Genomic DNA, 6315 nt, shown 5'->3' on the forward strand with positions numbered 1-6315 from the left:
AACGATTTACTTTTAATTTTAATAATCACATTAGTAGATTTTCTACTTTTCTCTCATAGAGTATCAACAAAGTAGCCATTACCTATCCAATATTACTATTTATACCTACCAGGAAATGATATCGACAGAGGTAGGTACATCTCGGATTTAATAACTACATCTACGTATCTACCTACATAGGTGTAGGTACTAGTCATACCTATCATAATTGTGGGACAGGCTTTGCAAAGGAGGAAATTCAAGTTTGATATACAGTAGATATTCAGGAGTGTTACCCCCTCTCTTTATGAATAAAAAGGATTATATAACGAATAATGAGCCTGTGCCCAGTAGGTACACATAGGTATCTAACATCCAAATAATGGTCAAATCCTGATAAAATATGAAGAAAATGTCGCGTAAAAAGATGAAATGAATATATGTAGGTACTTAATATGATAAACTTACAACAGTAAGTATCAACAACTTGAAAGGAAATTTCAAAGGGAAGAGATCAAAGAAGAAAGGAAATGTGAGGTAAACAAGATACCTAATAGGATAAGGCAAATAAAAGATAATAATAAAATTAAGGAGAAAGTGCAGGATAACAGACCAAAAAGTAACCAGTTACCTAGTATAACGAATAATGAGCCTGTACCCAGTAGGTACACATATCTAACATCCAAATAATGGTCAAATCCTGATAAAATATGAAGAAAATGTCGCGTAAAAAGATGAAATGAATGTATGTACTTAATATGATAAACTTACAACAGTATCAACAACTTGAAAGGATATTTCAAAGGGAAGAGATCAAAGAAGAAAGGAAATGTGAGGTAAACAATATACCTAATAGGATAAGGCAAATAAAAGATAATAATAAAATTAAGGAGAAAGTGCAGGATAACAGACCAAAAAGTAACCAGTTACCTATTGCAATAAGGCAAACAACGTCAAATAATTATGTATCTACTATAAAACTAGAATTTAAATTTGAATGAACTGGAAGAAGACACTAGAAATTAAAAGAACCTTCATGTTTGTCTCTGTCGTAGAAGATAAGAAATGAAAACATTTAACTTCAAGTCAACCAAGTTCTACCTCCTTGTCAATATAACGTACCTACTTTTACTTTGGAAGTTTGCCCATTCTTTTATGTACTGTAAAACTAGAATTTAAATTTGAATGAACTGGAAGAAGACACTAGAAATTAAAAGAAACTTCATGTTTGTCTCTGTCGTAGAAGATAAAAAATGAAAACATTTAACTTCAAGTCAACCAAGTTCTACCTCCTTGTCAATATAACGTACCTACTTTTACTTTGGAAGTTTGCCTATTGACATTGGAGCAACCCGTTTACTGGTCCCGTTTCTGGGAGTTAAATGAACTGTAGAGCTCACTTAGGCCGGGTTTTACCAACTTTGAGATGACAGGAGGATTTCCCTGTACTTTAGTACCCGGGTCCCAAAATGGTTTGGTACCTACTGATAAAGTATACGCAATCCTTTTAGATGTATTATTATATGTAGTTCCATAATCCATAAAATACGAGTACCTGTGTGTAAATGTGTTTAAATAACACTTCAAAATCTTCACAAACAATATAGGTATGCTGAATAGTCGACTAAATTATGTTATTATTCAATAGAACTGTTTGACTAATGAAATCATCACAATGAGAGATCATTACAGCAGAAAGAAGAGAAGGGTGTAGGAACTACAGAATGCATTACTTGACCATAAAAATAAATAAACTATAAAAATGTAGGTATCAAAAAGTACGTAATAGTTTATGGATTTGTAAAATTTCTAAAAGTTATGTGTAAGGGTATTACATATTTTCTACATAATATATACGAATCCCCAAAAAACCAAACCAATTCTCTTCATTGTAAGACCGTTGCCATTTGTTAAATTTTCATTTGGAATTTTCAACTGATGAAGAATCTGGTTAACATCAACAAAATCAACCACAGAAATCATACTACGAGATTCAGCACAGACTAGTTGTAAATTAAATCAAAAGTTGTAAATTAAATCGAACTTGACCTTGCATAGCATTCTTTCATCTCTAACAGTTTCTTAGTACCTACCCAAGTTGCTGAGAATCGCAAAATATGTATGAGGGACTAATCCGGTTTCCATAAGATTTCTAGAGAGTTTCTGAGGTATGTTATTTGATATTTTACCCAGACCATGTTTATTGAAGTTCCTCAGCACAAGTTTATTTTTACATTAGACTGATGGCAGGGATGTTTCCATGATCGCTTAACCTTAACTAGTAGGAGGAGTTTCATTCATACCCTAAAGTGCCCAAACTAATACTAATATGCAAACTATTGGTTTGCATTACCACGTTACTACGCCATCGCCGTTTAAAGCTCATAATGTCCCCTATAACCGATAATGTATATGTGTTTGTGCGTACAAGTCGTAAATTTTGAACTTGAAGTGGACAAGGGCTTGGTAAATACTAGTACTGTCTCAAGACTCTCAGGATTTTAGCCATCCATAAATTGACCATCCTAATGTCCTATCCACTATGGTTTGGTAAATGTAATTGTACAAGGTTGAACATCAACCGCCATGGTACCTATGTGTTTAAATAACACTTCGAAATCTTCACAAACAATATAGGTATGCTGAATAGTCGACTAAATTATGTTGTTATTCAATAGAACTGTTTGACTAATGAAATCAATGACCACAATGAGAGATCATTACAGCAGAAAGAAGAGAAGGGTGTAGGAACTACAGAATGCATTACTTGCCCATAAAAATAAATAAACTATAAAAATGTAGGTATCAAAAAGTACGTAATAGTTTATGGATTTGTAAAATTTCTGAAAGTTATGTGTAAGGGTATTACATATTTCCTACATAATATAAACGAATCCCCAAAAAACCAAACCAATTCTCTTCATTGTAAGACCGTTGCCATTTGTTAAATTTTCATTTGGAATTTTCAACTGGTGAAGAATCTGGTTAACATCAACAAAACCAAGAACCACAGAAATCATACTATGAGATTCAGCACAGACTAGTTGTAAATTAAATCAAAAGTTGTAAATTAAATCGAACTTGACCTTGCATAACATTCTTTCATCTCTAACAGCTTCTTAGTACCTACCCAAGTTGCTCAGAATCGCAAAATATGTATGAGGGACTAATCCGGTTTCCATAAGATTTCTAGAGAGTTTCTGAGGTATGTTATTTGATATTTTACCCAGACCATGTTTATTGAAGTTCCTCAGCACAAGTTTATTTTTACATTAGACTGATGGCAGGGATGTTTCCATGATCGCTTAACCTTAACTAGTAGGAGGAGTTTCATTCATACCCTAAAGTGCCCAAACTAATACTAATATGCAAACTATTGGTTTGCATTACCACGTTACTACGCCATCGCCGTTTAAAGCTCATAATGTCCCCTATAACCGATAATGTATATGTGTTTGTGCGTACAAGTCGTAAATTTTGAACTTGAAGTGGACAAGGGCTTGGTAAATACTAGTACTGTCTCAAGACTCTCAGGATTTTAGCCATCCATAAATTGACCATCCTAATGTCCTATCCACTATGGTTTGGTAAATGTAATTGTACAAGGTTGAACATCAACCGCCATCCAATCTATAACCTTTTCATAATCAATGAAATGTATATTTGTATGCGAACGTTAGACGAAATCAAATTTAAAAAATACGAGAAGGTACCAATAGAATATACCAACTTACACATCTCTATAATGGGAATTTGTGTCAATCACTTTGTGTAGTCAATTTGTTTGTTTTTATCAATTTTGAATTCACAAATTATACTCGAAGGTTCTAGCACTCGCAGATCTTGGGTAATTTTTGGAACTTGAAATTTATTGGTGAAAAAAGCAAGTGTATGAAAGCTTTTAATATGAAAGATTGACATGATTAAGGTCTTTGAGGGCTGTTTGTTATGCTATAACAGTTGAACTATACAACATTTATAAGTTCACTGAACTACTTGGTCAAAAACTTGTTATATTTTTAATGTACAAAGTGTTAGGACTTACGCTTGAACATCATCTTGGGTAATCATAATCAAACAAATTGATGGCGCACATGTCAATACGAGAAGCAAGAAAACCATTAAAAAGTACAATATTTACTATCTATGAACACCTAGTTAGCGACTTCTAAGTAAATAATGAACTACCCACAGTAAAATTGTTAAATTTATGACCTAGGATCATAGAGGAATGTTTGACTTGTTCGTTCATTAAATACACACGCGATTATGATAAGCTGCATTAACAATACTTATTCAACATTGCAAAAAATTCATCAGTCGTAAAAAAAACGTACCCAGGTAGAGTTTTGGTCATGAAAATATCTCTAAAAGTTAAAAGCTTTTTTCTTTTAATTTGGTCAAAGGCTTTTTTTAGTTAAAAAATTTTCATGTTATAAAATGATTCCTCTTTTTTAACAGTTAAAAATCAAACACGAAAACTTACCGGTATTTGTTGCCACTTTTTATTTAGCCAAAACCAGTTGCCGTAACATATCTATCACTACAACAAGCAAATTCACCACATGCAAACAGATTACTAATGTTGGCTGATTTTTTTTCTTTGAAGAGGAGAATTGGTGGGAGAGAAAGTCCAGGCAAAATGTACAATGTATGATCATTGTGTAACCACTTCAATCCCATATGAAAATTGTCGAAATTTGAAGAAAATTTTGTTCCTTCTCACTTCGGGAACTAACTGGGTACTTTAGTACCGGACCAAACGGGGCTAATGACTTTTTATTCTACCAATTCACAGATGTTAAGCACAATAATTGAGGAGATATCTACCGACAAGTGTGATTTGTGGTTATTTACAACATTTGGGTGTGGCAAAAGTACATTAATATAATTTAGGAAAATGGTTGGTGTGGTTAATTTGGAATATCTGCGAAAGATATTCGTTATCTTGAAATTGATATATTGTGACTTGCCTCTAATCTAACATAAGTAACACAATTCTATATCTGATTCAAGACAAAATCACTGAAGAGGTTGATAGTGGAAGTCCTTCAAAACTTCTAGTTCGCTCATGAACTCTTTGAAGAGGAGAATTGGTGGGAGAGAAAGTCCAGGCAAAATGTACAATGTATGATCATTGTGTAACCACTTCAATCCCAAATGAAAATTGTCTAAATTTGAAGAAAATTTTGTTCCTTCTCACTTCGGGAACTAACTGGGTACTTTAGTACCGGACCAAACGGGGATAATGACTTTTTATTCTACCAATTCACAGATGTTAAGCACAATAATTGAGGAGGTATCTACCGACAAGTGTGATTTGTGGTTATTTACTACATTTGGGTGTGGCAAAAGTACATTAATATAATTTAGGAAAATGGTTGGTGTGGTTAATTTGGAATATCTGCTAAAGATATTCACTATCTTGAAATTGATATATTGTGACTTGCCTCTAATCTAACATAGTTAACACAATTCTATATCTGATTCAAGACAAAATCACTGAAGAGGTTGATAGTGGAAGTCCTTCAAAACTTCTAGTTCGCTCATGAACTTCAGTCAATTAATATGAACGATTTATTCAGCGATTAAGGCTATAAATAAATTTGACCATTTTCATGAGGTTTTTCTATGTTCCGATTTGATTTGAACACACCGTCGATATTTTGTAGACAAGTGAAGTGTTTTTCTTTTAATCTTCTTCTAGGTAGGTCAATTTACGAATCTACTACGAATCTCTTCGAATACATTTCTGTATACTTGGGGTTTTACCATTTTACCTGTCTGCGTCATAGCTAGTATTCCGATTTGATTTGAACACACCGTCGATATTTTGTAGACAAGTAGAGTGTTTTTCTTTTAATCTTCTTCTAGGTAGTTCAATTTACGAATCTACTACGAATCTCTTCGAATACATTTCTGTATACTTGGGGTTTTACCATTTTACCTGTCTGCGTCATAGCTAGTTCTCTTCGTGTTACGCACATTTTTCACATCAAGTCATGATTCAGATCGGAACTGTCATAATCATCTATATAAATAAAATTGTAGATTTGTCTGTACATTGCTTAGAATCGTGAAATTTTTAGTTATTCTTACTCCTTATGCATCCACGATTCCAAAAATCACATTAGAAAAATTTCTGTCTGTCTGTCTGTCTGTCTGTCTGTATGTGTGTATGTCTGTCTGTTACGCTAAAAAGACCTTTGGTTGTCCTCTTTTCACGAGAAAACGGCTCGACCGATTTTGAAGAAATTTTTTGTGGTTGTTAAGAAAAGTACTCCGGGTGACATAGACTACTTGAAATTTTCACATTCCATCCTGATTCAAAATGGC

Source organism: Diaphorina citri, unplaced genomic scaffold, assembly GCF_000475195.1.
Source record: "Diaphorina citri unplaced genomic scaffold, Diaci psyllid genome assembly version 1.1 scaffold300, whole genome shotgun sequence".
NCBI classification, from domain to species: Eukaryota; Metazoa; Arthropoda; class Insecta; order Hemiptera; family Psyllidae; genus Diaphorina; species Diaphorina citri.